This window comes from Emys orbicularis, chromosome 4 (genome assembly GCF_028017835.1).
Source record: "Emys orbicularis isolate rEmyOrb1 chromosome 4, rEmyOrb1.hap1, whole genome shotgun sequence".
In the NCBI taxonomy this organism is placed as follows: domain Eukaryota; kingdom Metazoa; phylum Chordata; order Testudines; family Emydidae; genus Emys; species Emys orbicularis.
Window position 1 is genome coordinate 5,553,339 of NC_088686.1, and position 20,279 is coordinate 5,573,617.

At 44.8% G+C, this 20,279-nt stretch overlaps 1 protein-coding gene across 2 annotated transcripts in view; it reads right to left on the reverse strand.

Annotated features, from left to right (window-relative positions):
- MDGA2 (MAM domain containing glycosylphosphatidylinositol anchor 2) overlaps positions 1 to 20,279 on the reverse strand; it is a 631,329-nt gene that overhangs the window by 610,147 nt on the left and 903 nt on the right. The gene's annotated exons all lie outside the window — the stretch shown is intronic.

The following is a 20,279-nucleotide window of genomic DNA, read 5'->3' on the forward strand; positions in this document are numbered from 1 at the left end:
AGTAGCTCAGAGAGACTGGGCAGACGGCAGAAATGACCTGAATACCTGTCAATCTTCCTTTATCCCAAAGGATTATTATTTTTTTTAAATAGCCGAAATGAATAGGTTAGAAAATTTGCTTAACATGAAAATACAGGGCCAGATGCTCCACAGGAGTCAACAGCTTTGGCTCGGTTGTCTTCAAGGGAGTTTGGCTAATTGACATCAGCGAAGGATCTGCCCCAGGAAATTTGAAAGAGACGGCACAAATACTGTGTACCTCATTTAAAAAAAAAAAATCATTCCAGGTTGTTTGTGTGAGGAGGACGGCAATGTACCTTAGCTACGGCAACATCTTATTACAACGCGTCATCTTTCTAGTAAAGAAAGTCCTCTCAAGTTCAGCATTAAATTCCCCCGACTCAAATATTCATAAAACAAGAACTGCACCAAAAGGTCTAACTGGAGTTTAAGAAAAGAGATAGTAACCCAGAATATTAATCTAAGTATTAACAGCAACACAGCTACTGTACATAGCTGCAAAAAAAGATGGTGCAAACTAGTCTGTGGGAAAACACTCCCTTTCCTGAATGCCTATGAAGCAGACCCAGGTTTTTACCGATTCTTAGGTTTGAATTAAGCATCACAGCACACACCATTAAAACGGTGCTATGTCTATTAGTCTATAGAATCAGTAGATCACTTATCTCCTTGCCACTTTGATCCAGATCTCATAAATCCTTAGGCCAGAAGCCAGCATTAGTGAGTGAAACCATGTAAAGAATTAAAAAGTCTTGGCAAATTCAAGTTTGCGGTAAGGTGCTGCTTTTAAAGCCTCTTGTGGATTTAAGGCAACCGCTTTTTATGCAGCAGAATTCTTAAGAAAGAGAGACAATTTTTACCTTTACCATATCACAATTCCATGCATTATAATCGAATCTGGTACTGCATATAAAGTTCCCTGTCTTATTAGAGTTTCTGAACTGAGGTCATTCCTTCCAGTCAGACTGTGAGATCCTAAAAACCTCAACAGGTTAAGCATCCTAAAAACCTCAATCAGCAAAATATGTATGCTGCATATACACTGCCTGTATTGTTCTAACCCATTAATAGCACTGAGCCCCCTACAGTCCATGGCTAGCAAATGGACAAACAGGACCAAACAAATGCATTTCTATTTGGCTGTCTGAAGAGATGAGATGACAAACCTGCTTCGTTTGGTTACTTTGAGCCCTGTCATTAACATTTGCTGTCAAACACGAACAGGCTTTGGACAGGCTTTGAACGTATTACTTTCTTCAGCAGTAGCACAAGCGGCTTCTCGAACCATCAAGGCTTCATGCAAAGGGCTCAGATGGGCCCACCTGAATTTTCAAAGTAAGAAATGACACAGTCTCCTGCCCGGGTGTGAGGGTGCACATGCACACATGTGGGCACGTGCACAGAACCTGCATGCCAGCAACAGATTTCCACACCCCAAGAAGCACGTTGGGAGGGATGTTCGGAAGCACTCAGCGTTGGCCCAGGTTCTGCTCCCACTGACATCAATGGGAGTTTTCCTGTTGACTTCACTGGAGAAGTTAGGCCAGCGAAGAGTGACTTCTGGGATTGATTAAAGGAGCCCCAGGGGTCATGCCCGCAGTTGCACCCCCAATTTGGAGTGGCATGAGGACCCAATTTCCCTCCAAGGAGTGTCACCAGGGGTCCCTCTGCACTCTAGAGAAGCAGGATGGCAGGAGGTGGCCCCCACTACTTACACCAGGAATTGGGGTTTATCAGCCGGCCAGGCCTGTTGCTTCTTTCTCCCGCCATGCACTTAGCCCTCTGCTGGGTTGGTGCTGATGGGGCCTCCCAGGTCAGTGTGACTTGGAGTTATCACTCCATTGGGATGCATGGGGCATTTCCCTCTCTAAGGAGCTATTGTTTCAGGCTCTCTGCACACTCAGGCAGATGTCACTGCAAGGGTGACACTCAGAACATTTTCAAGCATTTCTTGGCAGCCACTAGAGCTAGAAAGTTTTATATTTAAAAAGTAAGCTTTGATTCTGACATAGTTCTGACTCCAGGCATTTGGGCCATCGGTATGAGCCAACAGTGCCTATCCCTTAACCTGACCAGAGTGTTTTTGAAAATCCTACGTGTTAAATATTCCATCCACAAATAGCAGCATTTTTCTGGGGAGGGAGGGGAGAAGAAAGATGACAACTTCCGCAGCCCCAGGAAGAGCTGGAATTTGCTATATTTAGTCAATTAGCAATAGGAATTGGAGTCTTCTTAGAAATTCTTCCCACTCACAAACCTTCATTAGCTTAGTTCTCTTTGCCCAAATTATCTCTTCACAATGCAAATACTAAAAAGCAAAGAAACCAAACGATAAAGTCACAGTTATGTCCAAGACATCATCCATGTCCAAGCACTAGCCCCCAATACACTCCATTTCAGTTCAGCTGTGCCTTTCACACATGCACCAAAGTTCTGAACATCGCACTGCAATGCTCAACCTTCTTGTGCACAAAGGGCTATACGGCCAGTGATCTGCCCATTACTTTTAGGGTAAAGTGCTGCCATGACGGGGTTACATTCAGCTCATTCTCTGACAATTGAAACAGGTTTGCTTAGGGTTTGTTTGTTGTTTATTCCAATCTCCTTTGGTTGTCAAAATCACAGCCATTACTAGAACTTGAATTTCAGAGGTTTTTTAAGGATGCATATTTTTTTCTCCTAATCTCCTTTCAAAAGGGGAGGGAGGGAGAAAGAGAGAGGGGAAAAAACCTGGTGTCTTTTTAGATGACCTGATTCTAAAGTGACTGTCTATCATCAAATCTAATGTTTAAGCAGCCATCTGTTTTAAAAACCATGGATTTCTCACTGCACAGGTATCTTGTGACTCACGCAATTAGCGCTTTAATACTTGCCCTTTTCAAAGATGCATATGCAAACTGTTGACAGATTCTCTCTCGATCTAAAAATCTGGTTAGCTCCAGGAAGTCTGGAGAGGTAGGAATGAAACGACAATTTCTCCCCAATTATTACTGATGCTTCTATCTTCTAGATCTCTGTCACTCTTACCAAGATCCTTAACCAGAACAATTTCTCTTTGCCTCTCTGGGCTTGTTTCTCAGAGAGAATACGTTAACTTGTCATTCACCTGGCAATGAAACCCACTGATCAATTACAGGAGTTTGTAGACAATTTTTTTTAAGCAAAACTATACCTGTCTGTATCTCTTTGAAAGACTGGACGGCTGGTTCACTGAATGGGTCAGTTTGCAGTAGCTGAACTATCCAGTACACATTTGCATTGTGTGATCGATTAGTCATGAAATGTTCTATTCCCAGCATCTGCACATTTGTATCCACTAATTTATAAGCACTAAGGCCCAATCCAGCAAAGAGGCTTTTCAGATGCTTTACATTTAAGAGTTTGCTTAAGTGCTTTGCTGGATTGGGGGTCTGACAACCCAGTATAAAACTCATAATATCGTATCCGGCTACTAAAATGTTCTGTCCTTCCCATAGTGGTGCACATCGCTGAACTTGTAACCTTAGACCTATAACATTTGTTGGAGATTTACGAAAGGCGTCACATTGAAGTAACATCGCGACTATCTGAAAATTGTTCCCTACCATTGCTTTAAGTATCACTTCAGGTTACTATCATGCAAAGAGGCATTTATTGTGCGTGTGGGTCTTTCAGTCAAGGACAGGGGAGAGAACATTTAAAAGAAGAACAGGGAAATGAAATTGTAAAACCCCACCCCAATCACCATGGGGACTCAGAGGCATGTGTAGCACCTGAAATGCTTCTTTTCTCCAACCAGCTAGATAGCAAGCTGGCAGTGTTGCGTAATCAGAAAGTATAGTGCAGTGTGAATTGCTGTTCTGCTGTGTAAGGGACTTTGGAGACCTTCTCTCCTCCTAAGAAAGGTGTATTTCTGTTCATATTGTCCCATGCAAATGCGGCTGGTGTATCTTAATAATCCTGGGTGTTTCAGACAGCCAGTTCCCACTGCGTATTAAATTTAACTCACTATCTGTGAATGACTCTCTATTATTTTAGAAAACTTCACAACAGAGAGGACAGATACATCTCAGCTGGGGCACTCAGTATTGGCCCAACTCTGTCCTAGTTTCTGTCGTCTGTGTCTACAACTGATTGCTCTGGCAATCATTTGCGGGTGCAAAACTTTCTTTTATTGAGAGGGGCATAATGAGATGCTGGGTTGAGGCTCCAAAGAGTGAGTGAAGCGGGGGGCTGCGCTGAGGGGTTATGTTGTGCTACCTAACGTGGAGAACGGACATTAAGAATAGTGCCTTTGAGCAGAGGGACCCCAGAGCGATCTGAAGAGTTTTTCCAGGGATCATTGCATCCGTCACGGAAATGCAATTACCTCGGCGTGGTACACAACTGAGTCTAAGCAGTCTAAGCAGGAGAATAAAGAGTAACTTCTCCAGTGAGAGCTACAGAGGGAGGTCAGGGAGGCAGAATGTAATTATTGGGATTCGAATCAGAGCAGCACTAACTGCTACTAGTGGAGGGTGGGGATATCATGAGGCCTTTAATGACCATACGTAGCCAGAGCATCTCCAATAAGATGGTGTCCCTTCCTACTATACTGGGGCAGTGGACAGAGAGAAAAGCCCCACATATTGAGGCATCCACACCACTTGCTCTATGGCTGGATTTCCTTCCTGCAGTCTGGTTCTGACTGAGTCCAACCGTGCCCAGGGCTACGAAGTGGACATGACTCAAACATTGTTCATGGACTGCAAGAGTGAACACCATTGTTAAGAGTGCCTGCTGCTAGTCCCCAGGGCTGTTACACCGCATGGCAATACAAAGTGACTTGGCTTCCATCCACAACAGGTGAGATAGTCAAAGTCTGTGCATCCATCCAGGACAAAATATGTCACAGTGCCACAGCGCCACAGCTCAACTAGAGACTACGATGGGGATCATGGGAATTCACAGAGGGCCTGGTAGGGATGCATTAAAGCCCTCCCCAGCCCAAATGAACAACTACCCCGACACTCTGCTAAGAGGTACGAGGGGATTTCTTTAGGCTACCCCATGGCAGCTTCCACCTAATTCCCTGACAAGCAGGGATATAAGAACCTATGGGGACAGACTAGCAGAGAAGAAGCAGGTGGACTCAAGAGAAGTAGGATGTGTCTTTCCTGTGACACCTGGGATCCAGGAAGGCTGAAGCAGCCACCCCTTATACCGTGTGCCTGGATGAAGCAAGCCCTGGCATGTTTTTCTCTGGACTGGGACTGAGGTGAAACTTGGTCTCCTAGGGAAAGAAGATACAGCTGAGAGAAGCTCTCTCTCCTTGGGAGCAGGCTGGTGGTTGCTACTTTTAAACACCATGCCTTGTCCATAGGCCAATTCCCCACCCAGCCATGAACCTTCTTTGGCCCAGTCTCCAGCCGTCCTGTCACAGAATCTCCATCACCAATAACATTTCCCTCAACACACAGCAGACCCTCATCAGACTCGTCACTGGGACCTCACCAAGCTACCAAACGAAATGGGGGTACCTAACTTGTTTAGCATACCAAAGGCTAGTGACCACCTGTGAATACTGAGACCGCAGTGGCCACCGACCTATACAAATGCACCTCTCTCTGCCTCAGCCCCATGATTTTCCTGTCTATTTACCTATTGAGTATTGTCTACATCGGGGTAGGCAACCTATGGCACGCGTGCCGAAAGCGGCACGCGAGCTGATTTTCAGTGGCACTCACACTGCCCGGGTCCTGGCCACCGGTCCAGGGGGCTCTGCATTTTAATTTAATTTTAAATGAAGCTTCTTAAACATTTTTAAAACCTTATTTACTTTACATACAACAATAGTTTAGTTATATATTACAGACTTATAGAAAGAGACCTTCTAAAAACATTAAAATGTATGACTGGCACGCGGAACCTTAAATTAGAGTGAATAAATGAAGATTCGGCACACCACTTCTGAAAGGTTGCCGACCCCTGGTCTACATCCTAGTTTGGGAGCTCTCTGGGACAGGGCCTGTCTTGGTGTAGTTTCTTTGTGTAGTATCTAGCACAATGTGGCCCAAACCCTTTTTTGCATCCTGTAGGCACTACCAGTAATTAGCAAAACAATCCAACATATTTTTCCCCAAAATACATTTATTAAGATCACCCAATTGGGTATGATGCAAGTGAGTCCTTCCATTTAAGTACACTGTCTATCATGACAAACAGCAGGTCACCTGGGTCAAAGAAGGCATTTTAAAGCATCAGTTCTGCATAGGCCAACCTGTTTGAGTGAGGAGTATCAAGGTCAAAGAGGAACCAATGGCATCGAAGGACAGGCCAGAGCCTGAAAGTCGAATTTTCAAAGGACTACCATTCCAATGGAGAGAATTCTGGCACTGTGGATGGCTCCCCTGTCCAACCAATTTTATCAAGAGTAGGCAAGGTTCCAAGCGCTTGCCATGCATGTTGTATTTCAGGCTAGCTAATTTTCACAGTGGCTAAAATTTTGGCAAGCCATCTGTCTAGCCTAGGAGTATTGCTGTTTATTAAAAACATGTCAACTACCAGTTGTAATTGGGAAACATCTTTAAAGTCACAAACAAGGCTCCTCGAATTCTCTAAAAAGAAAGACCACCACAGGAACCCAGACCACCAGGTTTTTCTGAAGTGAACCTTCTCTGCCAGGCAAGGGTGCCGAATACACAGGCCAAACTATGCCTGGCATTATCCTAGAGAATAGCCCGACAGTAGTCAGCATCATCTGAGTACAGCAAAGGGCTCCTCTGGACTAGGGCTCTAGAAAGATGAGATGGTGGTACCATTAAGCATAGTGCCTGATCCTGAATTCCTTGTTCAGGCCAACTGCCTCTGCAGCCCTTTGCTTCAATGGGAGTTTTCCCAAAGTAAGCAGTAAAGGACTGGGGCCAGAGAATGAGGCAAATGCATGAGACACATCTCTCATTGACAGGCAAGGAAGATGTGTCCATTTACACCAGGGCCACATTTGGTCCCAGATACTTAATTACTATGTATAGAGGGCTGGGGAGGTGGGGGGGGAGAACATTTTTCATTCATTGTTTTCTTTAAAAATGCATCCCATTGCTTTTGTAGGAAAGTCTAAATCTGAAATGTTTTCCTCCAGTTCTATTAGTCTTATGGATGACCCTAAAGCAACTATACATCTGGTTTTTTCCAAGGACAATCCTGGTTTTTCATATGATATCAAGGGAACTTCTCACAGGAGGCCAGAGATATCCCAGTTTTTCATTTATGTCAATGAAAACATGGTTTGTTTTTTGCTATAACTATAAAAGGTTTGCTCAGAGTCAAATTTACTCTGTGTTTTCCAACAGAACGAGGGCTCGGTGTGATGAACAGCGTTTGGAGTGAAGAGAAAATGAATGCAGACACTAACTACCCCCTTCTTTTGCTCAGAGAAAACGTCAACATTTGATCAGTATTTCATGACAAATTCAGGCCATGAAGTTACTGTGAAAACTCCTCCTCCACTCCATGAACGATGTACCGGTTGAGTGAGAAGTTGGCAGTAGCATTACCAATACACTTTTCTTTTTATGTGCACTTTTGTGAGACTACTTCATGAGCCTAAAAAAGTCACCACAAAAGTGTCCCCAATTTTTATTTTGAAATTCTGGTTCGCTTAGATGGACCCAGTCTGTGAAGTTGGATTCCAGAACCAAATGCACACACAGTTTGAGAGTATTTGAATTACGCGGTCTGAATCAGTTCATTTAAAAGATAGGGTCCAGATGGAAAGTTCTGAACTTCCCCGAAGTTGAAGAGTATCTATAATTCTGGTTTGGTTCCCTTATTGTTACAGCCATATATTGATTATATTCAAATACAAAGAACAAGACACTGAAATTAAGGTTATATTTTAAGCAAGAAATTTAAACTCATTTAAATTCAAAGAAACGTTGCAGTTATTGCATACACATATCTACAGGCAGGTTTGATATCGTACTCTCTAGAGCATATACATTCTTTTAATAATGTAAAACAGGTTACAATTAAAGGCCAGATCATTTGCATTTTCATTAAAGTAATATTAAAAAGAGATTCACTGGTTCATTGAGTTCAAGGCGAGAAGGGACTTATCTAGTCTGACCTCTGCACAGTACAAGCCATAGATTTCCCCCCATGATTCCTGCTTCCGACCCCACAACTTATGGGTGAGCTAGAGCATAACTTTTAGAAAAGACATCCAATTTTTAATGTAAAGACCAAGTGATGAGGAATCCGGTACACCCCTTAGTGAGTTGTTCCAATGGCTAATTACCCTCACTGTTAAAAATGTATGTCCTAGTTCCCGTTTGCATTTTGCTGATTTCAACTTCCAGCCAGTGGCTCCTGCACCTCGCCAGAGGCTAGATTAAAGAGCCCTCTCCAATGAGACATCTTCTCCCTCTGTAGATACTTCTAGACCACAATCAAGTCACTTCTCAACATTTCTCTTGGATAAACTAAATCGGTTGAGCTCCTTTAGCCTCATTGCAAGGCATGTTTTACAATCTTTCCTGCAGCCAAACCGGTGAGCAGTGACTTGCATTAAAGTACATTCATCATTGAGCAGCATAGGCTGAGAGTTACCATACCTTAGTAATAGCAGGCTGTAGAAATAAATGTGTACTCTACTCATGGTCTTGCAAACGGAATGCTGGGGCCTGCCTACTCTTCCTTGACCATCTGACCAGAGGGTTAGCGGAGCAGGAGGCAGGCTGGTATGAACCTTGGCCGTCATGCTGTGGCTTCATTTTTATCACTGTTGCAGAAGGACCCAGAAGATAATCTGAGGCATTTTCCAGGATTTTACACATGCCCAGCTCTGAAGCTGCCCTGGCTTACACCTGGCCTACCAGGGGAAGTTTGTGAAGGGGCAATGAATAAAAATGTGAAAACCCAATGCCAAAATCCAATCCAACTCCAGCAAAAGGCATGGTAAAAACTGGCACGCCTGAAGAGAGAGTATTCCTCCTACTGCTCAGTCTTGAAAGCACTTATGCCTGTGTATAGCCCTGTCTCATGTAAGAAGAGATATGCAGGATCAGGCCCTTTGTTTGCTGTCAGTCAGGAAACAGTAGCTACATTCAAGTTGAACAAAAGCCTATTCCAGCATAGTGGGGCCCCAAAAGCCAACTGCCTGAGAACAAGCTCTGCTATTTCCACTGAAGTCAACTGTATTCAGTATTCATATTACTTATGGCGATGACAGGAAGTAATTCAGACTGAAATGTTCCTTGGAAACAAAATCTATGAGAATAAACCTGCAAAGACCCAGCAAGTAAGCAGAGGACAGCATGACCGTTGCAGTGTGGGAAAGCCCCTCTGGCTAGAGGCAGAGTGATTGGTGGGATTAGAACATACTAAGGAACACAAGCACAAGGTAGCGGATACTTGGCTGATGAGGACTCAAGCCCAAGTACAGTTGGAGACAGAGTACAAAGGAGTTGCTTGACAGCTGTGTGGGTGGAAGGTGATACCATCCTTTGTACAAGCAACCCTTCTCCGTGGATACTGGAGAACTCCTTCCTTCCCAGGAACAGAACCAGATTTGCTGCAGGTTGAAGAAAATAACTAATTTGTAAAAAGTCCCCCTGGTTTGTTGTGCTAGTTTCTTTTCCCCTCAAGGTACGTCCACACTGCAGCTTCCCAGCTTGGGTAGATGCTAAAACCAGCCACATCCCTAGGGGCAGCACAGGAGACAGCTCGGGGTAGCTGTCTGGATACATGCTCAGGCACTGGGACCAGTGGGGAGGGTTAGGTTGAATATTAGGAAAAACTTTTTCACTAGGAGGGTGGTGAAGCACTGGAATGGGTTACCTAGGAAGGTCGTGGAATCCCCTTCCTTAGAGGTTTTTAAGGCCCGGCTTGACAAAGCCCTGGCTGGGATGATTTAGTTGGGGATTGGTCCTGCTTTGAGCAGGGGGTTGGACTAAATGACCTCCTGAGGTCCCTTCCTACCCTGATCTTCTATGATTCTATGACCATACTGAGATGGTGGGCCCAAACTGCCTCCCGGGCTATTCCCGGCTACACTGCTATTTTTACTGTTCGCTCAAGCAGAGCTAGCGCGCCTGTCTGCCCGAGCTGAGACGCACACTCCCAGCTGCAGTGTAGACAGATCCGAAGTGACGCTGGGGTTGCACTCGGAATTATTCCGACCCACTACATAATGCAAAAATTAAGTCATTGTAAAAGCAAATACATACACCAACTTACTATTCAGAGCCGGAAGCGTCTTTTCAAATAGATACCTGCTGCCCTTTAGTGAAAGGCTATCGGCAGTATCCACCTGAATTGTTACCCTAGACACTAAAACCTTTACCTGTCACAATAATAATACAGAGTAGGGAGAGAAAATTCAAGTGCCATTATGTGTTTGATGAACCACAAAGCCCCTTGAGAATGTTCATATTAATGAGAACATATTATGTATTCAGTGCAGAGGCACTGTAGTGTTTAGAGTATAATGTACCTCTAAATGGACACTGTCAGCTGAACAATCACACTGTGTCCGAGAAAAGCTACCTGCAATTATTATTGTTATCACCTAAGGCGAGAGCTGAAAGAGATTAGGGGGGAAGTCGCTCGCTCGTTTCAGTTTGTCTCCTTTGAGAACTGGGCGGCACACACTGCGTGAGCTGTTCAAAAGCACAAAGGACAGCTGGGTGCATGGCTCCCTCTGGAAATCAATGGGAGTGAAGAGGCACCAGTCATTAGTGCCTTTGAAAATCCCCCGCGCCGTGGGTGCAGTCAGTGTCACTGCTTCCCCCTAGAGTCGTGATTTCAAACGGAGGACAATGCATTTGTCAAAGCACAGTAATTGGACTAGAGACCCAAGAGGGTCACCTGCAGAAGCTCCCCCTGCTCCTACACAGAAGGGGGACCAGCTGCATCCTCACCACTATATTCCCTTCTGTCAGATGCCACCAAGCATCCAGGGTCCACCCCACAGCAGTGCAAAGAGTGGGTATGGGCCTGGAGTGGTCACACCAGCCACCCTCTAGCTCTCCAGAGATTGCCACAGTCCACTTCCCCCCCACCCCACACTCAAGGGGTCCCAGCAACAGTTGCAGCCAGAGGAAATCCCCAGCTATGAACCTGTGCTGCAAGCAACCAGAGCTCAGTGTGGACCAGAGCTGGTGCAGAGAAACAGGGATGCAGAGCACACCAAGGGCTGCAGCAATCTCGCGCCAGGATGAGCTGCCCATTGGCGCTGGCCACTGCAGATAGCCCTGTCTGCAACAGTGCAGCCTGCACCAACAGCCAAGAGACCCCCTTCCATGAACACGAGGGCTCTGTGGGACACCAAGAGGGTGTTCCCGGCTGCGGTAACTAAACCCCCGTAATCACATCATGACTCGCACATCTGCCATTGCTTCCCTGTCTCCCCCCGAACACCCCCCACACCCCACTGAGCCTGCATTTCTGTAACTACGATGCCAGTTCGTGGGTCTGCGGAGGCGGTCTGTCTCTTTCCCCCATTGACTCCCCCCCTCAACCCGTGCCTGCCATCAGTCCGGTTACTCTACAACGGGGTCTAAAAATTACCTGCTTGGCCCAGAATATGAAAACTGGCTTTGATATCACTTTAGGGACCCCCACCCCTCCATTTATTTCTGAGGCTTTTCTATCAGTTCTGTTGAGGTCGCTATACTGCCCCAGTAAACAAGAGAGATTTGTTTAAGCGTCTGCAGGGACTGGATGTAGTGGGAGAGGGAGACATTTTAGAAACAGGACAGCAGCCACTGCAGAGCCCAGCCTCCTACAGCGGTGAACTTTGGCTATCCCAGTCACCGGGCACCCAGAGGGTTCAAAGGCCCAGTCGTGAGAACACATCTTCAAAGAACAGGCCTCTCCCACATTCCCCTTTGAAAATTCCCCTGGTTTTCCCAGCCGCCCAAGCCAACCCTTGAGCCCTTTGAAGCCAATGTCTCAATTGGTTCTATTCTCAACTGGTCCAAGATACAAACTGCTTAGTTTACAGCGCCTCCAAGGAGGTTTCAATGAAAGCCACGGCCAACTGTTCACTAGGGAATCGAAACCGGGCGAACCAGCTCCTCCAAGCTTGCTCACAAAAACCTTTCCAGCTCAAGCCCTTGATCAGCATGCACACAGCTCCCACCGCTGCTGACGGGAGTCGCGGGCGCAGATCAAGGGCGGCACGTTTACTGATGAAGAGGGAGTCAAAGGTGGCACCTCTGAGCAGACAAGCTGCCCCGGAAAGTTGCGAGGAGAGGGAGAGAAGCTGGATTGAGCTATTTTTCCTCTTCATTTGTTTTTCCCACTGACTCTAATTAAACTGGATTTAGCTCATGAGCCAGGAGAGATTTATTTATTTATTTTGAAGTGCTTCCTTGCTGCCAGACTTCCTCCCAATTCCCCTAGCTCCGATTCAGAGAGAACACCTTGACCCAATATATGCAGAGCATCAACCATTTCCTTCTATGGAGATGCAAGCAATGTGCTAATAAGCCACTCAAGACAGCCGACAGAAAACGCTTTAAATGTCAAGAGGATTGTTTTGGAGTTATCATCTTCTTACTCTGAACGCGGCACAGTCAGCGGGGTAGCTCCTGCGTGGAGTAGGGTCCACTGGAGACAACAGAGCTGCCACCGCTTACACCCACTGAGGATACGGCCCACTCTTTTGCTTGCTTGAAACTTAATGTATTTTAATGATATTTATCAGACATAAAACTTGCTTTTAGTTGCTACCTACATGGAAAGCATTACACGCCATGTTCCACGTGCCCGTTCTCTTGTCATATTTTGCCAGATTTTGACACCATTCCAAATATCTTTGCCTTTCTTTCCGGTATGAGAGAAACAAGGTGGGCGAGGGAATCTCTTTTCTTGGACCAAGTTCTGCTGGTGAAAGAGACGAGCTTCGGAGTTACGGACCCCCTTGTCTCTCTCATATCCTGGGACCAAGAGCGCTACAACACTGCCACCGCAAACTCTACGATATGAAATTTACCAACAGACTAATCCTGCATTACTGACTCAGGTAACTAGCACTCAGTGATACCCCAATAGAACTCCTCTTGTGCATCAAGGCTGCAGTATTTGTCTGTAAAAATAGTACTTCAGTCACTGTTCAGCCCGATCGAAAGCCCACTGATGTTGATAGGAGCTTCTCCATTGGCATCAGTGGACTTTGGATCCACCCCAAAAATTCATTTAATTGCAGTTATTTAATCTTTTCCTACAAATCAGTGGACATTTCTAAACGTTGATTGTGCTCCCTGGATCATGCTGGTGGCAACACAAAACCAGTGCAGCGGAGTGCAAAACCAAGCCAACATATTCCTCTCCATAAAAATCCAATGCCCCTATGCATGATTCACCCGTGTACAATGCTGCAGCGTGTGACCTATTGCATATTCCAGCAGCCTCTAGGACCTCCAAGAAAAGAATCAGTTTGAAGAGTCATTTCTATTCATTTGTGTTGGTTAATGGGCAGGTTGATGGGCCAGATTTATTTCCCTCTCTCCACATTCTCTAAGTGCATTAGCTTACATGCAGAAAATGAAATCATCTCCCAGCATTAATGAAATCTCAGTGATAAAATACGCTGGGAGAAGAGGGAACAGCCTTCAAGGGAATCTAAGTGGGTTGAGTTAAGAGTTAAAGTTTTGAAGGATCGGCTGCTCAGTAAATGGTCCTGGAGTTAGCGGTTGTAGAGCACATCAGCTGCTTAGAAATGCATAGCACTGCAGCAGGACATAATACCTTTCCTGTTCTCGGGTGAGACTGCTTTGGTTTCGGTCACACAATATCCAGAATTGTACAGGGTTAAACCATATGATACAATAACAGCATTCAAAGATATCCATGATGGGGAGCACTGATTCAGAAAACCAGCTCTCTAAACGAAACCAGCCGTACCATTTGGGGGTTGGGTAATGAAGAGGCTGGCTTTTGAATATAAGAGCTAATAATCAGCTATCTTCCTGAACCTAATTAGTTTTGCTAACAGGGAAAATGCATTAGTGTTGGGGTTCCCACCTCCCTTGGGTTTTTTTTCCTCCTTCCAGCCTCACTTGTTTCATTAGCTTCAGCCAGAGTATCAGGTAAAAGCAGGGTCAGCTATGACATACAGCCATCAATATTGCTAAAGCCAACAGTCATTAATCTCCTGTTCTGGTTAGCTGCTAGCATGCAGCTACAAAACAAAAGCAGCAATGTAGCTGACAAAAGTTCTTTCTCGACAAGACATGACCACCAGTTTATGTTGAATGGCTGGCTGTATTTTCTATACCGGATACTTCATCAGACCCCAAATCAAGTCGCCATATGGAATGCCAGGCTCAGCTCTTATTTTTAGATCCATGGATTGATTTTAAATGTGCATCTTTGTAAATCATAAAAATATTTTAAAATTAAGCCTATTGTATAAGGCTTTTAGCAGGCATTAAAAAACAAACCAACCAGGAGCAATCTTTCTAGTGTTTAGTGTCAGAAATGTCACCCTTCCACATTAGTCACGGCAGCAACTGAAAAGGATCATCCTTCACTTACCGAGGTGCTTTTTGGGGGGGGGGGATGAGGGGGGTGAGCAGAGACACTTCCCTTTGCGTATTTAGTACTACAAGATACTGGTTTCAAGCTGGCCATCGCATAGTTTTAGCCCATCTCAACAATACTCCTCTCTCCAATGCCCCGAGCACTGTGCCTATTCTTTTCAATTTTTCTCTCTTTTCTTCGGGATTCATTGATAAACATTTTGAAGAATACTACTACTGTTACCCAGGTCTGTCGGTGGGGTTTTTAGCTCTTAATTATAGACGCTGTTATAAAATAGTTTGTGTGTGTGTGTAGAGATGGATACATGTTACATACACATGCTTCTCTGTATATGAAGATACCTGTCTTTACATACACGAACTTGCACTCACCTTCAGCAGTATTTTGACACCTACGAATTGATGGACATTTAGGATTACTAAGGGCCGTGTCTTTCCTGTTCATAGGAAAAGAGCACGGAAGTAACAAACATATAAAAAGAGAAAGGATGTGCAAGACATAGACAAACAGTCTGTAGCGAAACATGGAGTAGCACACAGCTGGAGGTATGACCACCAACTACAACGAGGAAGAGCAGCCTATGGAATGCACTGTGCGTGGCAGAGCTATGCCTGCTTCTGGGAAAGGAGACTGGGTTGCATTTATGTAAGCTGTGGCTGTGAGCCTCTTAGAATTTGCAAATGAGCCTCCCTCCCACCCACACATGCTGTTTTCAGACAGCCACCGTAGGCCTGGTGAAGCCACTGCTGCATTTAGATTATATATATCTCACCAAAATGTTTATAGCTGCTCATCTCAAGTGATTTGTGCAAATTGTTACAGAGTTGGAAATTTTGTCTCTAGTATAACAGGCAGTGATTTTCTGTGACTCCTTCCATTTTCCCTCCAGGCCACACCCCCCACCTCTGATATTATAATTTTGGCAGTTCATCCAGGTTGTGCCACTTCCCTGCTGTAATTCAGTTTGTGTAATATCACGCAGAAGGTTGTGAATTGCAGTCAGACTTTTCAGGGGAGATTTTTAGTAATTTGCTGCACCCTTCTTCATTCTGCAGCGTGCAATGCATGGGAGTACATGACTCTAAGACATAATGGTTCGGAGTGCCTGGAACAATACAAACCATTTATAACAGATCCAAAAGCCTGTGAAATTCGGCATCCTTAGCCTAAAAAGCTTGTAAAATTGACATACAAATTTTGTTCTCCCGTCTTTACTACATCCTTCATCTTTACGGAACACAGTTTATTCAAGTTATCGAATAACAACACTTCGTGCCCATATTAAGCCTTCTCACCAAGATATTTTCACACTGCACTGCAACTCTACTGTAGAATAAAAATATGTAACAGTAATGTTCTGAGTACTTACTTTTTATGCTTTAGTAACCATGCATGGCATCCAGAGATAAGTCATTTAAAAAGGGGAAAGTGCATGCAGCACTTGAGTTTTTCGAAGAATTATTTTGCAGAAAACAAGCTAGTTAAAATTAAGGAGGTGAAATAAATAAGAGAAAAGCCCCATTTTTTTCAGGCCTTTTGGATCTTTGTATTACATTGGTCCAGAGAATAGGGGACTAGGCTAGGAGTCAGGTAGATCGGAGATCTGTTCCTAACTGTGCCGCTGACCTGCTGTGTGACCTTGGGCAAGTCACTCCACCTCTTTGAGCCCGTGTCCCTATCCACCCAAAGAGCTTGTATACATGGCGTTAAACGGGACTACGCAAACAGGTACCTACTAGTTCACACGAGAAGGGTCTACATGGGGCAGTTACAGCGCAACACTTCAGTGCATGCTCCAACCCACACCCCCGTAGTCCGCACTGCCATTAGTCGGTCTTCCAGGCTCACCTGGAATATTATTAATAATTTTATCAGAAATAGTGGCTAGAGCACTGGGCTGGGACTCAGGATGGGTTGTATTCTTGGCTCTGGCACTGAGCTGCTGGGTAACTGTGGATAAATCACTCCACATCTCTATGCCTCCATTTCCCCATCAGTAAAATGGGAACACTGAGACTGACCTCCTTTGAAATGCTCTGAGAGCTACTGTTGAAAAGTACTACGTAAGAGCTAGGTATTATTATTACTAATAATACTTTCAAGTAATGTTAGTTTAAAACAAATGTATACCCACATTTATCTTAAGAAAGTGAACTACATTCTTCTGGGATCTTGGAATCTATGTTAACATGGATCGGTGGTTTGCATTTTAAAATACGAAGGGCCAGACACCACTGTTACCAGTCAGCGGCGCTCCAATGAAGTCCAATGGCATTTAGACCTGTTGAGGAACTGGCCCAAAGACAAGCGATATTAAAAAATGGGAAGGGAAAAGATAGTAAAATTTCTTTGCCTACTACTGCAGTCAGGTCCATTTTTTGGCATTAAGTATTGTCATTATTTATCTATGAGTTTCATTAAGTGGCAGAGTGTACACAAAAGAGGATGTAGTCCCTGCCCCAAGGAGATTACAATTTGGCATGATTCTGCTGTCATTGAAATCAGTGGAAAAATTCACATTAAACTGCAATGGGTGCAGGACAGGCCCCCACATTTTCAGGATTCTTGGTGCAATATTGCCACTAGTTTTCCAGTCAAACATAAAAGAAAAAAAACTATGAACAAAAAGCTTTAAGACACAATTTTCAAAGGCACCTATATTTTCAAAAGTGATTTAGGCACTAAGTTGCCTAAGTGTGCCCACGTCACTTTTGAAAATGGGACCTTGGCAATTTGGAACATTTTACCTTTCCTCAAAATTATTCCTGGAGCTAACAGGAGCTTTATTATGATTGCTTGACTTCAACAGGATGCTGAAAACTTTGGAAAGTTACTGTTCCATAATGTTCTGAGACCTGGGCTTCAAAGGACTATCTTGAACAATCTGCCAGACAAGAATGGACTCTTGGAACAAAACACGTCACAAGGTTTTCCTGGGGAATATCTAGGGAGAGGCAAATGCAAATTTCCCAGGCTCCAGTTATACAAAACCCAGCCTTTTGAAGCTACACTCTGAGGAGTGAGTTATTGTCTGCTGATCACCTGTTACATGAGGACAAAATCAAAGACCTAAGCTGCATAAGGGAAAGACTGAACTATTCATGATTGTTCTGGTTCTGAATTTGAAACAGTTAGGAACTTGTAACCATAGGGAAAAATCAGTTCTGGGTTTTGATGGACTGACACCTACCAGAGCCAGAGGTTGGAGTTGGGATGATCTCTGGGGAGCTTTTTTTAGGATGCATGCAGGTTCTTTTATTGTTTTACTATGTTTTCCCTGTAATGCTTTCACCTTAAGAATGAATGTGCTTGCTTATAAAGAGCTGTGTTGTAACTTAGAACTGTAGGCCATTACGCTGTTCATAGCCTCTGGAGAGAGAAAACAAAAGTGCAGATGATGACCTATTTAGGCAGTCTGGCTTGCTGGGAATATCACAGCATAAGCAGGGAACCGTGCAGCTGGAAAACCCCAGTCAGGACAGAGAGAGTTGTGGGTCTCTGCCCAAGAGAGGTGATGGCTGAGGAGCTGGAAGCCTAGACTGGTGCCCTCGAGGAAGAAATACACGTGCCATTGCCCTGAACTGGTATATTTAAAAAAAAAGTGAGGAGCTTGCCAACTGAAAAACAAGACTGAGTTTAATGTATAATTTTAAAATATCATATGTTCACTTACAACTCAAAAACCACTTTGTCTCCCAACATCATGAATATCTGCAGGTCCCTAGTCCATCACAGAGACCAAGTATAATGTGCATTACAGAATGACAATACATCACATTTCACTCTTATTTATAAAGAAGTCTTATCCCAGATGTGCAATCCTTTTTTCAGTAACAATTTCAGCAGAATTACTAGCAACCAACTAAGGGCACGATCTCTTTCATAGATGCCCACGCACAACATATAAGCCTTAACAAATACTCTCCTATGCATTGCAGAAACTTATGTTCCAAGAAATCCAACAATGTGTGTCCCTGTGCTTGACAGGCGAATGGATTCATTGGTGGCACACAGAGTGTAATGCTTCAAGTCAGTAATGCAAACGCTAAGGAAAATCCTCATGACAGTTCCTAATATTTTGAATTACATCAGATTTCAAAAAACCTCCAGCCACAAGTTTGCTTGCAGGCGGGTAATGGACATGAATGGCCTATTGCATTCATATGTGTGCGCACATGTGCCAAAAGAAGCGTGTACTAGAAAAATGACAAAGATTCCTTAACATGTACTACCACAATACTCTTGTGAGAATGGGACGCATGAGAGCCATGTCACCACTGAGCTACGCTGCTTATGTAATGTCGAGCAGTAACTAGAAACACTGGGGCAAGTGAGAGACAGAGGAACACATTTAGCCCTAAGCAAGCAAGTGCAACTTATACTGGAGTTAACAGGGTTGCATCTACTTAGACCAGTAATTAACGTGACCCAGAGCTCCCTCATCTCCAGGCCACCCCTTGGATATCAATGAAGTAGCACGGGGCCCCAGAGGTGTGTATTGTGCTAGCGCTGCACCAGCCCCATAATGTTACCCTGCTCTCTGGACTTTCTGGCTTTTGTTATGATGTCACAGCTTTATCGTGGATTATGGCTGCCTATCGTATGTAGCATGTTCTCCTGTGAAAGTGCTTCATCTACTGTACATCATGTGCTTCTCTTCTACTAGGAGGGGTTTTGTTTAGCCTACCTTTTGATACCATTTTTAATAACCATCTGATGCGCTAAATGAAGTGCTGATTGACATTCTGGACAATGCCTTTGAAGGCAATAAGGCTGCATGAGGAGGAAAATCAGCACGGATTTTGGCCCTGTAATTTCCAGATGCACAAAATCATTGTGGACAAACTACTTGCATTCACCTAATCTGCTCCTCCGGGCTGCAGTGAACATGTTCAAATTCCCATCCACTTGCACCAATAAAAACCTTGCAAAGCCAGCTCTCAAATCAAGGGTTCACCACCACCCAGAGCAATGCATTATGTTTTTAACAGGTGTGCGCCAGTGCAAGAAAGAGAAATACAGACTGATCTTAGATGGGGTGATCGCAAGCCACTGTAAAGAAATGTAACACGGCTAATGAGAAGAAATGTTCCTCCGGTAAAATGTGTCCTGTAAGTTGATCCCTATGGTGGCTACTCTAGGCTGTGATATGTTACAGATTCCGGTATTCCTGGTTGTCTGTTTTACCACCCTGCATGATTTCTACAGCAGCTACTCTGGAACATGCACCAATTTGCTTCCCTCTCCAGGTCTAACTGGGATATTTGTCTTCTCTGAATCTGCACTGTGCCAACAGGCTGGGGTCAGCATTCCTGACACCAGGATGCTGTTGCCAGGGCAGGCATCTGAATGAGAGAAATTCAGGGGGAAATGCAAAATAAATACTTCTAAAAATCCTCTTCAGGGAGCGAGGGAGGGGGCAGGAGCCCCCACCGAAGTGCAGGCTCCTGGCTGAAGGGAGGAGCTGGCTCCCCCCCACACACACATCCCTTGCAGAGGAGCTCCCAGGACCCCTGGAAGAGCCTGGGCTGGACTTGGTCATGAATTGGGAGCCCCGCAGACACGAGGATCGTTCGGCAGGGAAAGCTTATTTCTAGCGTCCCCCGTGCCTCCCCACGCCTCGCTTGGGGGCTTTCTCCACGTTTGCTCGGGTACCGGGGGCCCGGAGTGGGAGACCCACTCCGGCCTCGCTGCAGCCCCGTTCCTGCGCCCCAGAGCTGGATGATCCCAGAACGGGGAGGGTCCCAGCC